General features: G+C 42.5%; 1 protein-coding gene and 1 long non-coding RNA gene across 4 annotated transcripts in view; both read right to left on the minus strand.

Annotated features, from left to right (window-relative positions):
• Positions 1 to 15722, minus strand: part of TFDP1 (transcription factor Dp-1) — a 270147-nt gene that overhangs the window by 167737 nt on the left and 86688 nt on the right. The gene's annotated exons all lie outside the window — the stretch shown is intronic.
• The window catches only part of LOC117362408, a 29472-nt gene continuing 14549 nt past the window's right edge, over positions 800 to 15722 (minus strand). The window contains exon 2 of the long non-coding RNA XR_004539881.1: positions 800 to 5605. This is a non-coding gene — a long non-coding RNA (uncharacterized LOC117362408). The remainder of the gene's footprint in view (positions 5606 to 15722) is intronic.

The following is a 15722-nucleotide window of genomic DNA, read 5'->3' on the forward strand; positions in this document are numbered from 1 at the left end:
TTGTCAACTGGCTGGAAAATCTTCAAGCCTGCAATGAGAGTAACTGAGGCAGAAAGGAGCAGCCTACCCCAAACAACTGAGTGAATACAGAGAGGGCAAGTTGCATGGAATCCTCCAGGGACTAACAGAAAGAAGATTATCAAAAGTATAAACCTAATCTTCCATTCTGATATGTCCCGTCCGGATTCCATATGCTAGGTGATATACCAAAGCCATGGAAGCTAGGGAGGGAAAGAAGAGCCTGCCCTCAAAACTGAGGTCTCGAAAAACGGCAGAACACGCCACTACATCCATTTGATAAAGCCAGGTAAAAGTATGAAGAGAGGACCAAGAGCTGCCCTACAAATTTCATCATGATGACTCAAACAAGATACCGCCCATGATGCTGCCACCCTTCCCGTCATGAGTGCAGTAAGCAAAATCAGCAGCTGCACATGATGTAAGTCACAGAAATAGCCCTTTGAATCCATCGAGCAATCGAGGACTTGGATGCTGGACTACCACTGTGACGCGCGGCTGTGAGAACAAAAAAAGTGATCAAACAGCCCAGAACTTAGTTATCCGGACATCTAATTTGCAAAAGATCCGATCTTCACGCTCAGTATATATCATACGCAGGAAACTAATCTCCTGATTGACTCAGAAAGCTGAGACCACTGTCGACAAGAAGGTATGTACAGTATGGAGGAAAACACCCGCGTCTATCATACAGAAAAAAAGGTTCTCTGCACGAACGAGCAGAACCCCAAAATACACTGTGCTGAGAAAATGGTGACTAGCAAAACTAGCTCCTCTGTACACCTGAAAAACACGCAAAGCCTGCAACCTGAACATTCAGGGAGGCCACTACCAGACTTCTGGCTAAACCCTCCTGAAGGAAAACCAGGACTATCTAACTGAGAGCCTGCTCAGGTTCCACCTAACTCCTAGCACATACCCCTGAGAGAAAAGCCTACCAGGACTATCTAACTGAGAGCCTGCTCAGGTTCCACCTAACTCCTAGCACACACCCCTGAGAGAAAAGCCTACCAGGCTTTGGCAGAAGAAGCCAAAGTAGAGGATACATCGAGACAAAGAAGAGTCAAGATAACTACCTCCAAACAACTGCTCATCATCAAGTCTGAGCGCTCATGAGCCATGCCGAACGACCAAAATGCTGTGGGTTCTCCAAGGACACCGGTCCCTGACTGAGAAGATATTAATGAAAAGGGAACCAGAGTCTCTTGCTCCACTAAAGATGTATGAGAACCGCATACTGCGGGCAGCGAGGCCAAACCAGAGCCACTAGAGACACCAGGTTGGAATGTGTCGCTGGCAGGCAGATGACCAGACCTATCAGAGGCCACGGGAAACATCATACAGGAACATGTGAGCCAGCCAGGGCCAAACCAATGAATCTGACCCTAGCTTCCACACTGTTCGGAGACTGAAAAGGCGCCTGGCCTTTGAGATCGCTGCCGAAGCAAACAAGATCCTCAGGGGCAAGCCCTGGCTCTTGTAAGAGCAAACAGAACTGCTCCTGTGAGAGAAGTCAGGCTCCTGTTGAGGAAGACTGCCGGAACATTGACCGCCAAGAAAGGCAGAAGTGCTTCCACCCAGTGAAATGCCGCCAATCTTGCCCAAGAGAGAGCGCACTAGAGCTCCCTCACGATGTACATACGCCACTGCTGCGGTGAAGAAAACTTGCACCGACTATCTTTCTGAAAAGGCTGGAGAGGGAGAAGCGCCAGCCGAATTTCTAAAACTCCGGACAAAGGGCCACCAAACGTTGCAGACCAGGAGTCCACTACTCCTGAATGGAGTGGGCCTAACAATGAACCCGCAACCCAACAGCATTCATGCTAAGAGTTATCCACTTGGAAATCTGAAGAAGCCAGCCCTAGCCAAGAGCCGCCATCTCAAAGTGCTGCTATATGGCTCCATCCAGGAGAGTGGTCGTAAGGTGGAAAAACTCAGCAGAAATCATCAAGAGAAGAGGACCCCTGTCAAGGGCGCATGGGCGCTCTGGCCCAAGGGATCGCCTCCAAGGAGTTTGCCTGAGCCCCAGAATCTGCAGATAAACCCAGGCTGAGAGAGCCGGACAATCCAAGAGAATTCTATATCTGTTGACGAAGGTTCTATCTACTCGCCCTGAGAAGAAATGCACAACTCCATCTGGAAAATCCAGAATCTGGGAGGACACCCTGCATCTCCTCCTGTTCTTGTTTACGCCTGCAGCAGAGATGCTACCGACCCTACCATGTTTTCATATATTCAAAGAGATAGAGCCCAGAGCACCCGCTGTCCCAGGAAGGGTGGATGTGGACCCCCCCTGTTGGTGGAAAGTCGCCTCAACTACAATCACCGGGGTGAAAGTGTGGGAGCCGTTGCAAGGCCAAAGGGCAGAGCTCTGAACTGGAAATGCTGATGCAGAAATGGAAACGCAGAAACCTGTGATGCTCTGGGGAGAATGAAATATGTAGGTAAGCCTTAGCTCTGGGAGATCCAAGGACACTAGAAACTCCCAAGGAGACAACAGCTAGCACAGTGTAACTCTGTTGACCACTCAAAAAAGGGGAATTAAGAAGAAGTGGGTGACCGACCTTAGACCAGAATGTGTCTCCAAATCACCGAGCCCTTCTGGCATGAGGAAGTATAAGGAGAATCCAACTAAGCCCTCATTCATGGTACTGGAACAGGTTCAAGCATCCCGAACACTAAGAGGCACTATAGAATATCGCAGACCCTGGACTCTGTTGCTGGTAACTTGCTAGAGTCTAGAAACCAAGCAGGAGGCAGCAACGTAGGATTAACAAGTGTCCGATGAAAGTTGAATCCACTCTGACAAAACAGTAGAAGACAGCCTGTGAGTACCCTCCTGTGTAGAAACTATTAGGAACCTGGAATCAGAACCATGATAACTGAGGTGTAGCCCTGCGAATATCTCTAGGAGGAAAAATCTGAATATCCCTGATAACACCTGTGGGAGGAACGAAGAGAACTACAATCCCCTCCCGATGGCCAGTGAAACTAGATTACAGGGAGCAACACAGGGTGGCGAGCACCACACCTGTGAAGAGGACATCCTGACCCATACTGACAAGATTCCGGCCCTTGAAACACATGTCCAAAGAGACTGGTGCTCAGACTCTGCACCAGCAGAATACGTTCTAAGACTCGAAAGAGATCATAAAGGACATTCAGCACCGCAGTCACAGCAACCCGCACCAGAGAAGAACAGATATGCACCACCACAGAGGACGCATTCCTCAGGGCAGAATGACAGGCACACACCAGAAATGAACTGGCCACCACCACTCGGCTACCTGAGGATGCTAGAAAAGAATATTTTGCATCATAACAGCCTCCTGCGATCCTGAGAGACCTGAAATGTCACTCCCCAGCACTAGGGAGGGCAGCATGCTGGAAACCTGCGCCACGGCAGAATCTACCTCAGGCTGTTCAAACCTGCCAAAGAGCAGGATTCAGGAGAAAAAGCAGAGACATAGCTGTAGCAGATCGGAAAACATTGTCCAGGGATCACATTGTTCTAAAACCTGTCCCAGGATCTGTGGACAGAATGGAAAAGGCACAGAAGATTGGACCAAGATTGAAGCCTGGAAAGTGAAAATGAAAATGAAACTCTTTCAGAACATTAGCCGTAAAGAGACAAACAGAAAAACACTGAAATTGCAAAGAAAGATCAGAACTGCCAAATCCGGGCACTCAGGGAGACCGAGGAGACCAGTCTCAGCAAAGGCAACAGTCGGATCCAAATTAAATACAGTGGCAGGAGACAAAAGAAACAGAAAATCTGCATGGCAACTAACGCAATTGATATCTGGCATGACCAGACAAGAGAGCTCCTGATAGGAAGCTTCGTCACAGATGCCATATACTGTAAAAGCCCCAACGCACATGCATCAAACGAGCAGGGTCAGAGGACCTAGTGATAAGGCCCACTCTGCAACCATGGCATGGCACTGTTGAGGTACATGCAGCGCGTCAAAAGAGTCCCTACACTTGGAACGCAGGTGTACTGCGCCAGACTCCAGAATGGCCCCTGGACAAGATTTTCTTCAGAAGGCACAGACCCAGGCCAGCTCCCCAGCCCAAGAGGACACGGAGGAGGCAAAGTCCGAAGCTCTTGGTCCCTTCCCTGTGGGGATCTGGGGAGGTGGGGGACCTGAACCCTACCCATAGAAACTGTAAAAAACTGAGTTTAAATCGATCTACAAGCCACCCTCTAAGTTCCCATAGGAAATAATGGAGTCTCACAGTGTTAGTGGTGCCTTTGTCTGTCAGCATTTTTAAAACAGCTCAGTGGAGAAAAAAAAGGGCATTCTGCCTCAGAAACAGCTCCAAATTCACTGGAATTGAAGATCTTCGGACTGCCAAACAGCCAGAGCCTGACTACACCCTATCTTAGGGCTCCAATATAGTGGAGTAGTTATAAAGGTCTTATGTGTTATGTGGGGTTTTTTTTTAGCTATGGTTTATGATTTTATGTTGGATTGATGGACAAAATATCAAACAAACTAAAAGTAATTAAACAATGATTTCCAATTGTTTGATAAAACCTAGCAACTATGGCAGCTGAATTATTTGAAGAGACTGTCTAGCCTCTTTTCAAAGAAGAACTCTCCACTAACTAATCATCTAGAAAAATAAAAATACAAATTTTCTTTTTCTGAAGGTGAGCAGCTACTATAGCTAAACATAGTGGAAACTGTCAGGGGTGATGAAAGTCTGAAAACAAAAGACCAAGAATTGAAACATCCTGTGTAGGGGATAATGAATTGGCATGTGAACAGATGGATTTTTGATATCCAAAGAGCATAACCACTCATCTACACTAAGGAGGGTGAAGGATGGTATTCAGTGAATTTATATTGAAGTTTTTTAGCAATAGAAATTTGTTCAAATATCTCAAATTTAAAATGAATCTCACACATCCTAATTTCTTTGGAATTAACAGATTGTTGGAATAAAAGCTCTTGTTGGTCTACAGGTCTAGAATTTTCTCCCTTGCTTTCTCTCACAGGAGGGATTCCGTCTTCTGCTGAAGGACAGCATTGTAAAGCTGGCCAATGGAAGGGATTGGATGGATTGAAGAGAAACATGGCCAATATTTTTATTTACCAACTTAACTATAAATTTGTCAACAAAGGCTAGGCTTGCTGAAAAACCTTGGGAGATATAGCTGAATTCTTCTCAGAAAGTTGGTTATGCTATTTTTCCCTCAAAGAGAGGTGGTGGTTTTAGACTGTACCGATTTCTGAACTTTGGGATTTATCTTCTTTCAGTCTGGCAAGGCCTCAAACTATTGCTTTTATTGCTGTTTTCCTGACAAGGTGTATAGACAAGCATGGACAGAGGAGCAGTAGTTTTGAGGTTGACATCTCCTTGACTTTGTTGCCAAAGAGGTTTTCCCTGTACCAAATACTTGCTAACCTATTGTTGACATTTTCATGAGCAGTTGCCCTAAGCCATACACGCCTTTTTGCCCCAAAACCACTGATGACATATGAGCAGAGGTGTCAAAAACTTTGTATGTCGATCTAATCAGATTCTTCCAACACTCCCCAGTACTGGCCAGCTGGTTCAGGAATTTATTCTTGACCTCCTAGGGAAGAGAGTGTCAGAAAAAGGATTTAGTTTTCATGGCTGTGGAGTCACACCACCAAGCTTTTGACTCCGACTTCTCTATTTTTATACTGACCAACCCTGACTCTGACTCCTACTATGTATAGTAAATCTAAAAGAAGAATATTTCTTTATGTAAAAAATTAGGACTAACAGACCATAAAATATATTTTTTGAAGTTTGAACAAAGAATAATGCAAGTATACAATGATAAATTTACCGTATATTGTAATGTTTTAAGTTTTGGGCTTTTGTTTTTTTTTAAGAAGTTGGAGTCGGAGTTTGTACTTTAAACTGATTCTACCCGAAATTGCTCATAACCCCAATTCCGACTCCACAGCCATTAGTTTCTGGAGGCACTGATGCATACACTGCATCATATAAGGTGGTAAGTCAAAATCTTTGAATGGAATGCTGTGCCTTGAAACAAATTTTTGTTGGCAAGATTCAGGCTTTTTAAAATTTTTCCCAGGAAAAGTGTTCCAGTGCTCTTCAAAGTGTATTTTTTTTCATCTCCAACTGCTTCTTAATCCTCTCCTGGAGGCACACCTAACCAAATAGTTTTTAGGATTAATACAATAAGCATGAGATAAACATTCATACACTGGAGGCACATGGGTGTGCAAACTGTAACCAACGCATACTCATTCTGATAATCCTAAAAACCTACCTGGCTAAGTGTGCCTCCAGAAGGAGGTTGAAAAGCTCTGCTCTAATGCAGACTTCACAACTGCAGTTGTGTGAAAACTGCATTACTTTAAACCCTAGGCATGGCAACAGTCTATTCAATTTTCTTAATTTAAGGATACAACAAACATAGGGGAAGATTCTCAAAACCACCATGCCTTTAACGATGGTCACTAAACCAGTTCCAGCAGTTTAGGGTGGAAGTATTCTACTGGCCAATTCTCAAAAAGAGCTCACCGTGATCTTTTCCAAGCTTCCTGGCAGATTCAGATTCTGCCATGCAAATGTATTACAACGAGGTCATTAATATTTAAACAAGCACTCTGGGCGATTCTCTATTATCTCTGGGTGATTCCCTAATCTCGCTGTCCTACGTTTGCAGGCAAAATTTTCCGGCACATCTGAGCTGTCATAGCCTTACTTTCTGGTCAGTGCCCGAGCACTGATTGGCTAAGGCATTGACAGGAAAGGGTTTTGACAGCTCCGGCTGTCGGCGATTCTCACCCTCTGACAACCCCCCCAGCAGGATGGCTTGCTCCCCCCCCCTCCCGTACCTCTCAATCCAAGACCGGCCAAAAGGATGCATACTCCCTCTGGTCGGCAGACTCGCCTCTTCAAAATGGCGGACCTTCCCCTCCCCGGTGAATCCTGGGAGGCGCTGGGGAAGGACCTTAAGCGCCTAGGGAAATCAGAACCTTAGGCTCCTCCCAGCATATCCCTGGATGCACCTGGGAGGGGATGACCCGCCGGCTGGAGGAGTAGAACTAAGAGGTAAGGGGGTGTTTCGGGGGGGGGGGGGGGGTGGCAGTTTGTTGGGGGTTGGGAATCACCAGTGATAGTAGGAAGGGGGCACCCCCTCCTGCCGGGGAGGGGGGGATTTGTGTGTGTGAATCACTGGCAGCAGGAGGGAGTGGGCATCCCTCCTGCTAGGGGTATTGGGGAGGGGCAACAGGGACTCTGACGGTGAGGAGTGGGCATCCCTCCTGCTGTCGTTTAATTCAGGGATTTGTTTTTTTAATGTGCGGGTGGTATTCTATGTGTGTGCTAATCGCCATCACAAGCGACTCGTCATATACAAATAAAGCGACCCTCCCCAAACCTCATTCACATGCACAGGTTGCGAATGATTTATCTTTTGCAAAACATTATAGGGTCAGTCCATGTCAACTGTACAAGTGGTCCCCACCTTACCATCTTCAATTTTAATGAAACTTGGCATGTAGGTACCCTAACTTATGGCACTAAACCATGCAGAGTTTCAACCCCATAAATCTGAAATTCATGTAGTAAGATGTGCCTAAGTAAAGGCCTTAAAATTTTTGCGCATGTCGTACGAAACAAATGGGCAACTTCAAGGGCCTCCCATACACATAGTATTGCTAACATCAGCCTGAAATTTAGTCTATTGGTGCAACTTTTTGTACTCTTTTGATGCCTCAATGCCAAAGTTGGCCAAAACCTCAATTCGCTAATTTTTGGCTTCATCTTTGGGGTGCCACAGATTTGTAACAAATTTACGTGGTGACTTCTTGCTTGGTACACCTGCTCAACTATTTTTTTTCAAATTCTTTATTGATTTTCAAACTACAAATGCGCAATAATGATTCACATATATGTACATTATATAAGCAGCGCAACAAAACTTACAAATATTACTACACAAAGAAATTTCCCCACCCTACCATTTAAAAAACAAATATATCAAACCTTCAAGAATCTAATTATAATATCCTTGGATCATTTCTAATACCATTCTCTTCCCTTCCCCCCTCTCCCCCCCAGGATGTGCATATGTACTTGTCTGTTAAATAAAACTCAAATTATTCTTCTTTACAGTATTTAGCCAATGGTTCCCAAACATCCCTAAAATTCTTAAAACGACCCTGTTGTATAGTCATACATCGTTCCATTTTATAAGTATAACACAGGGATTCCCATCAAAATGAGTAATTCAACCTATCCCAGTTTTTCCAATTTCTTAAAAATAAGCTGCATGGCAACCCCTGTCATTACTAATAGCAGTTTGTTATTTTTCGTAGATATTTGACTTTTAGCACCTGCTCAACTATTGATTACTATTCATCTGTGAAAATTTTAAGGCCTGCTTTCATTTACTTGCAAAGATATTGCAAGTCAAACAGAACAGCAAAAATATTATTAACAAATTTTACCCATCTTTGAAGCTTTGCATTTCAGTTTTGACATCAGCAATCACTTTGGTTCAAAAGTTTCCAAGTTTATAAAGATTTTGTTATCCTGCTTTTTCAAATATCAAAGCGGCTTTACATTAAAAAAAAAACCCAACACAAACCATAAACAGGGTAATACAAAACACTTAGAACTTACCAACAAAGAAACATCAAAATGACAAGATACCAGGACTAACAAGACAGACCTTAATAGACTGGCACGAAAGGAATTGGAAGAACAATAGTTTGAAAGGAAAGAACAAAAAATGGAAGGATAGGGGACAGTGTGTTCATCCTGAACAGCTGGAAGCCAGGGGGACTGGACTAGTATTCCTTTAAAACATCCTTAAAAGGACGGTCATACTACAAAAGCATCTTTAAAAAACATAGTTTTAAAGCTAGATTTAAAATTAAATAACATATTAATCTCGCGTAAGTAAGCCGGTGCTGAATTCCAGAGCATAGGGGCGGTGACGGAGAAAATATTATTTCTCATAGTATTGATATACCTTAATGATGGGATTGCAAGCAGATTATAGTTAGATGAACGGAGAGTACGTTGATAGGAGTGTGGTATTAAAAGTCTATTGATGAATTCAGGCTAACCAGTTTGTCTGGTTTTGAATGTCAACAGCATTATTTTATAAGCGATATGGTGCGAGATAGGAAGCCAGTGAGCTTTGACCAGCAGAGGCGTTACGTGATCAAATATTTTTGCATTGAAAATGATTTTGACAGCTGTGTTTTGGACCAAGCAATAAAGTTCCATGATCTGCAAGCCCTGATGTTAGAGGGAGACCTGGATATTGTTGCTATCACAGAGATGTGGTTCAGTGAATCCCATGGATGGGATGCAAACATACCAGGATATAATCTTTTTAGGAAGGACAGAGATGGTAAAAAATGCAATGGACCTGGGGAGAAGAAGCAGCAATATGGATCGCTCTTAAAAGAGAAGATGGAACTTCTATCTATGTGGGTGTAGTCTACAGACCTCCGATTCAATCGCAGCAAATTGATAAAGATCTGATTGTGGATATTCAAAAGTTTGGAAAGCAAGAAGAAGTGCTGCTGTTGGGAGATTCAACCTGCCAGATGCGGACTGGAAAGTTTCGTCTGCGGAACCGGAAAGAAGTAGGGAGATTGTGGATGCCTTTCAAGAGGCTCTGCTCAGACAAATGGTGAAGGAACCCATGAGGGAAAAAAGCGATATTGAATCTGGTCCTCACAAATGGAGAGAGTATATCTAATGTACAAGTGGGTGCTCACCTGGGAAGTAGCGATCATCAAATGGTTTGCTTTGATATAACCACTAAAGTGGAGGGCGGCCGCATGATACTAAAAGTCCTAGATTTCAAATGTACGGACTTTAATAAAATGGGAGAGTACCTGAAGAAAGAGCTGTTAGGATGGGAGGACATAAGAGAAGTGTATAAACAGTGGTCTAAGATGAAAGGAGCTATAAAAATGGCTACAGAACTTTATGTGAAGAAAATAAATAAAAACAAGAGAAAAAGGAAACCGACTTGGTTCCCTAAACTAGTGACGGAGAAAATAAAGGCAAAAGAGTTGGCGTTCCTGAAATATAAAAATCCCCAAGAAGAAGAGTACAGAAAGGACTACTGGGTGAAACTAAAAGAAGCCAAAAGGGAGATACGCCTGGCAAAAGCGCAGGCGGAAGAGCAAATGACTAAAATTATCCAAAAGGGAAACAAAACTTTTTTCAGATAGATCAGTGAAAGGAGGAAAATGAAAAATGAAATTGCTAAACTAAAAGATGCTAGGAACTGGTATGTGGAGAGTGATGAGGAAAAAGCAAACAAACACTTCTGCTCTGTGTTCACGGAAGAAAAACCTGGAGAAAGACCGAGATTGTCTGGCAAAGTTACACAAGAAAATGGAGTAGATTCTGCGCCGTTCTCAGAGGAAAGTGTTTATGAACAACTTGAAAAACTGAAGGTAGACAAAGCGATGGGACCAGACGGGATCCATTCCAGGATACTGAGGGAGCTCAGAGAGGTTCTGGTGGGTCCTATTAAAGACTTGTTCAACAAATTTCTGGAGACGGGAGTAGTTCCTGGGGACTGGAGAAGAGCGGATGTGGTCTCTATTCACAAAAGTGGTCACAGAGATGAAGTGGGAAACTACAGCCTCACTTCGGTTGTTGGAAAAATAATGGAAGTGTTGCTGAAAGAAAGAATAGTGAACTTCCTAGAATCTAATGGGCTACAGGATCCGAGGCAACATGGCTTTACTAAAGGTAAATCATGTAAAATTAACCTGATTGAATTTTTTGATTGGGTGACCGGAGAACATATGGTAGATGTAATTTACTTAGATTTCAGCAAAGCCTTTGACACTGTTCCTCATAGGAGGCTCTTGAACAAACTTGAAGGGCTGAAGTTAGGACCCAAAGTGGAGAACTGGATTAGAAACTGGTTGACGGACAGATGTCAGAGGGTTGTGGTTAATGGAAGTCGCTCGGAGGAAGGAAAAGTGAGTAGTGGAGTCCCTCAGGGTTCGGTGCTGGGGCCGATTCTGTTCAATATGTTTGTGAGTGACATTGCTGAAGGGTTAGAAGAAAAAGTTTGCCTTTTTGTGGATGATAACCAAAATTTATAACAGAGTAGACACCGAGGAGGGAATGGAAAACTGAAAAAGGGTCTACAAAAGTTAGAGGAATGGTCTAAAATCTGGCAACTAAAATTCAATGCAAAGAAATGCAGAGTAATGCATTTGGGGATTAATAATCAGAAGGAGCCATATATGTTGGGAGGGGAGAGGCTGATATGCATGGATGGGGAGAGGGACCTTGGGGTGATAGTGCCCGAAGATCTAAAGGTGAAAAAACAGTGTGACAAGGCGGTGGCTGCTGCCAGAAGGATGCTGGGCTGTATAAAGAGAGGCGTAACCAGAAGAACAAAGAAGAACAAAGCTGTTGATGCCCCTATACAGATCGTTGGTGAGCCCCAGTTGGAGTATTGTATTCAGTTTTGGAGACTGTATCTGGCGAAGGACACAAAATGGCTTGAAGCGGTCCATAGGAGGGCGATGAAAATGATAGGTTTGTAACAAAAGACGTATGAGGAAAGACTGGAAGCCCTGAATATGTATACCTTAGAGGAAAGGAGGGACAGGGGAGATATGATTCAGACGTTCAAATACTTGAAAGGTATTAACGTAGAACACAATCTTTTCCAGAGAAAGGAAAATGTTAAAACCAGAGGACATAATTTGAGGTTGAGGGGTGGGAGACTCAAGAGCAATGTAAGGAAATTCTTCTTTATGGAGAGGGTGGTGGATGCCTGGAATGCGCTCCAGAGAGAGGTAGTGGAGAGGAAAACTGTGATGGAGTTCATAAAAGCGTGGGATGAACATAGAGGATCTGGAATCAGAAAATAATAGTAAATATTTAAGAACTAAGGCCAGTACAGTGCAGACTTGCACAGTCTGTGTCTGTATATGGCCATTTGGGGGAGGATGGGCTGGGGAGGGCCTCAATGGCTGGAAGGGCGTAGCTCAGGGATGTCCAACCTTTTTGCTTCCCTGGGCCGCCTTGGCCCAAAAAAATGTTTCTGGGGCCACACAATTGCGCAAACGCTGCAGCAAGACAGAGGAGGGAGCTGGCAAGACTGTAAACACCCGGGGGCAGCAGCGGAAAACACTGCATCGCCCTCAACTGGGGCCGCACAAAATACTTCACAGGGCCGCATGCGGCCCTTGGGCTGCAGGTTGGACACCCCTGGTGTAGATGGACTGGAGTGAGCTTTGACGGAGACTTCAGTAGTTGGAACCTAAGAAAAGTACCGGGCAGAGCTTTGGATTCTTGCCCAGAAATAGCTACGGAGAAGAAGAAAAAAACCCACAAATTTTTAGATTGAATCAGGTTGGGCAGACTAGATGGACCATTCGGGTTTTTATCTGCCGTCATCTACTATGTTACTATGTTTCTACTATGTTAAATAGAATGAGAATCTGAGGATCAGTAACTGAAGTGACAGTAGGGTTTGTAGGAGCCGGAGGGTTGAATGTAGCTATGATTTTCTGGATTTTATCTGTAAAATAATCAGCCAAGGATTGTGCAGAGGATAGATGTAAAGAATCTAGCTGATTTTGAGGGTTTGTGGTCAAGGAGCGGACAATTCTATAGAGGACTAATTGTTTGGAATAGTAAAGTAATTTTGCTTGTATTATTTTCGATTTGTAGTGGGCCGCGTGTTCTTTATAGTAATGGAAATTGGTCAAAGATTTATTGTGCCTCCACTTCCTCTCCAAAGAGCGTAGTTGTTTCTTTAATAGACTAAGCTGAGATGAATACCACAGATTTGTTGAGTAGTAGTAGATTTAGTTTGGCGTGGTGCTAGTTCGTCTAGGAGTGTAGATAAAGAGTTATTCCATTTAGCAAGGAGCTCGTCTATGGTTGCATCAGGAGTGAAATTGTGCTTATAATTGAAGGAAGAGAAAATAGTAGAAGTGTCTAATTTTGAATAGTCAAGGAAGCTGATTTGTTTGGAACCTGAAAAGGAAATTGTAGATGATCAATGGTGAGAAAGAGTAAGTAAAGAATGGTCCGACTAAGGCATAGTATTATTTGACATCAAGGAAAAGGAAGGAGCTGTAGTTTTCGGTACCATGATCATATCAAGCATATACCCTGCTCTGTGAGTTGGGGAAAATATTAGTGGAAGTAGGTTTAGATCATTGAATAGGGTTGATAACTCTGCAGTATATGTGTTATTGGAGTCTTCAAGCATTGACTAGAGCATCTTGAGGGTGTTTATTTGTACAGAGAAGTAATTTGCAATTGAATTCTGGTTAGTCAAAGCAGTGTAACTTGAACTATTTGAAAGTATTAATGTTATTTGTCCTTGAAGAATTCTTCCTATATTCAGGCTGAATTGTGGAAGAACAATACATCATAATTTGTTGCTTATTATTTGTTTTAAAGCTTAATTGTGATGACATTGCATAATTAGGGTATTAAAGTGCTGAATCAAATCTGTAGAATAATTTATGAATAAAAGCAGTTGATTTTGTTTGTTGTTTTGTTACTATGTTTCATGTTACAACATTGTTATTGATATGAGTAAATTTGCTTGTGAATACCAGGCATACTAGTCAGGTAATCTTTTGCTTTTGTTTTCACATGTTTTATTTCCAGAGCTTGAAAAAGTGAGTTTATTTTCTGCATTTGGATAATAAGTAATGGATCCAGAATCTATTGATACAATCAATGCTTGCACCATTGGCAAAATAAATGAATCACATAAGAACATAAGAACTGCCTTCTCCGGATCAGACCTTCGGTCCATCAAGTCCGGCGATCCGCACACGCGGAGGCCCTGCCAGGTGTACACCTGGCTTAATTTATAGTCCTACAACTAAATATAACAGGGGATTCAATTGAGTAAATCAAAATGTATACAAAAACTAATTGAATTTAGATTTTAGTAGCTGGACATCATTCACACCACATTTAACAAAGACCTTCAGGCTACACACTCTCAGTAAAGCAACATATGAAAAATAATATAAACATAAAACAACGGAGAAAAATGAACCTCAATTGTGAGAGGCCAGGACTACACAAGTGCCTGAGCCAACTCACATCATCACGGGTTCATAAAAAAACTCCGTGTACATTTAAATGATTCTCATTCATACGTTTTATCAAAAACTTTTTTTCTTTTTCAAACTTTTTCGTGTGAGCCCAGTCAACAATGTTACTAATCTATTTTTCAGTGTGAACCGGAACCAAGCTAACCAAAAATTTTAACGATGGCAACAGCTCAACTTCACAGGTGTAAATAATTGTAGAAGCCTGAAAATACTGCCAACAATAAGAGAAAAAAAATGTTCACTCATCTGGAAAAAACAAGATGGTTTTAACGATTCCTCAGTTCGTGTCCCAACAGAAAAGTCTTTCTGTTTCTCCTACAAGGCTACTTCAGGGGAGTATTGCATTGTCCAAAATTTTCACTTCTACCAATATAATTCATATAAAGCTGGCTCCTCTCCAAAATGGTTCTGGGACTGTGAGACGCGCCCGGCTCGAACAAAAAGCCGAACGAACCGGGCGTCATGACGTCATCACGAAAGCGTGATGCGTGATAAGCTAAACACCAGCTATCAATCAAGCATCTAATATTGTGTTCTCCAAGCTTTAAAGAACATCATAAAAACAGAATAAACAGACTCGGAATTGAAACACTTCATAGAAACGGTTGCCATTCATGTATAGTATTCAAACCCTCAGGTTCTAACGTTTGCAACCGATTGATCCACTGTTGCTCTTTCTGCCACAATACTCTTCTTGTATCGCCTCTCCTCAAAGATGTCATTAATTTTTCTATCACGTAACATTTCAGGTTTTCAAACCTATGATCTTGTTGAACACAGTGAGTGACTATAGGGGCCGTTAATTTTCTAGTATTCAGGCAACTTTTATGTTCCGTCATTCTTACTGTTAACGTCCGTGAAGTTTGGCCCACGTACAACAGGTCACATGGGCACTGAAGAACATATATAATGTTTGTCGATTGACAAGTGGAAGTGTGACGTAAATTATAACTTTTGCCAGTTCTCGGATTAGTAAAAATAGAAGTTGTAACCATTATATTGCAATTGGAACAATGGCCACAAGGACCATGTCCAGGTGCTATATCCATATTCTGTTGGTCAAAATTTTCTTTGGATGTGTGACATAGCCAATCACTTAAATTTCTGTTTCTTGATTGAGAAAAAATAAATTTCTTTTCAGCAAAACATGGAAGAGTTTTCAATAATGGTAAATGTTTCTTATATTTTCTAATAATCTGCTGAGACATGCGAGTTTGTTTTATAACACATGGAATTAATTTTTCTTCTTTTTGAGGTCTACTGTATTCCAATAGCGCTTCTCTCGGATTGTGCAAAGCTCTTTTTTTTTGCTTTTTGGACCACATTGTATGGATAGTCCCTGGTAATTAACTTTTGTTCCAAAATTTTAGCTTCTTGTACAACTTCTATTTTTACTAATCCGAGAACTGGCAAAAGTTATAATTTACGTCACACTTCCACTTGTCAATCAACAAACATTATATATGTTCTTCAGTGCCCATGTGACCTGTTGTACGTGGGCCAAACTTCACGGACGTTAACAGTAAGAATGACGGAACATAAAAGTTGCCTGAATACTAGAAAATTAACGGCCCCTATAGTCACTCACTGTGTTCAACAAGA

Source organism: Geotrypetes seraphini, chromosome 6, assembly GCF_902459505.1.
Source record: "Geotrypetes seraphini chromosome 6, aGeoSer1.1, whole genome shotgun sequence".
Classification (NCBI taxonomy): domain Eukaryota; kingdom Metazoa; phylum Chordata; class Amphibia; order Gymnophiona; family Dermophiidae; genus Geotrypetes; species Geotrypetes seraphini.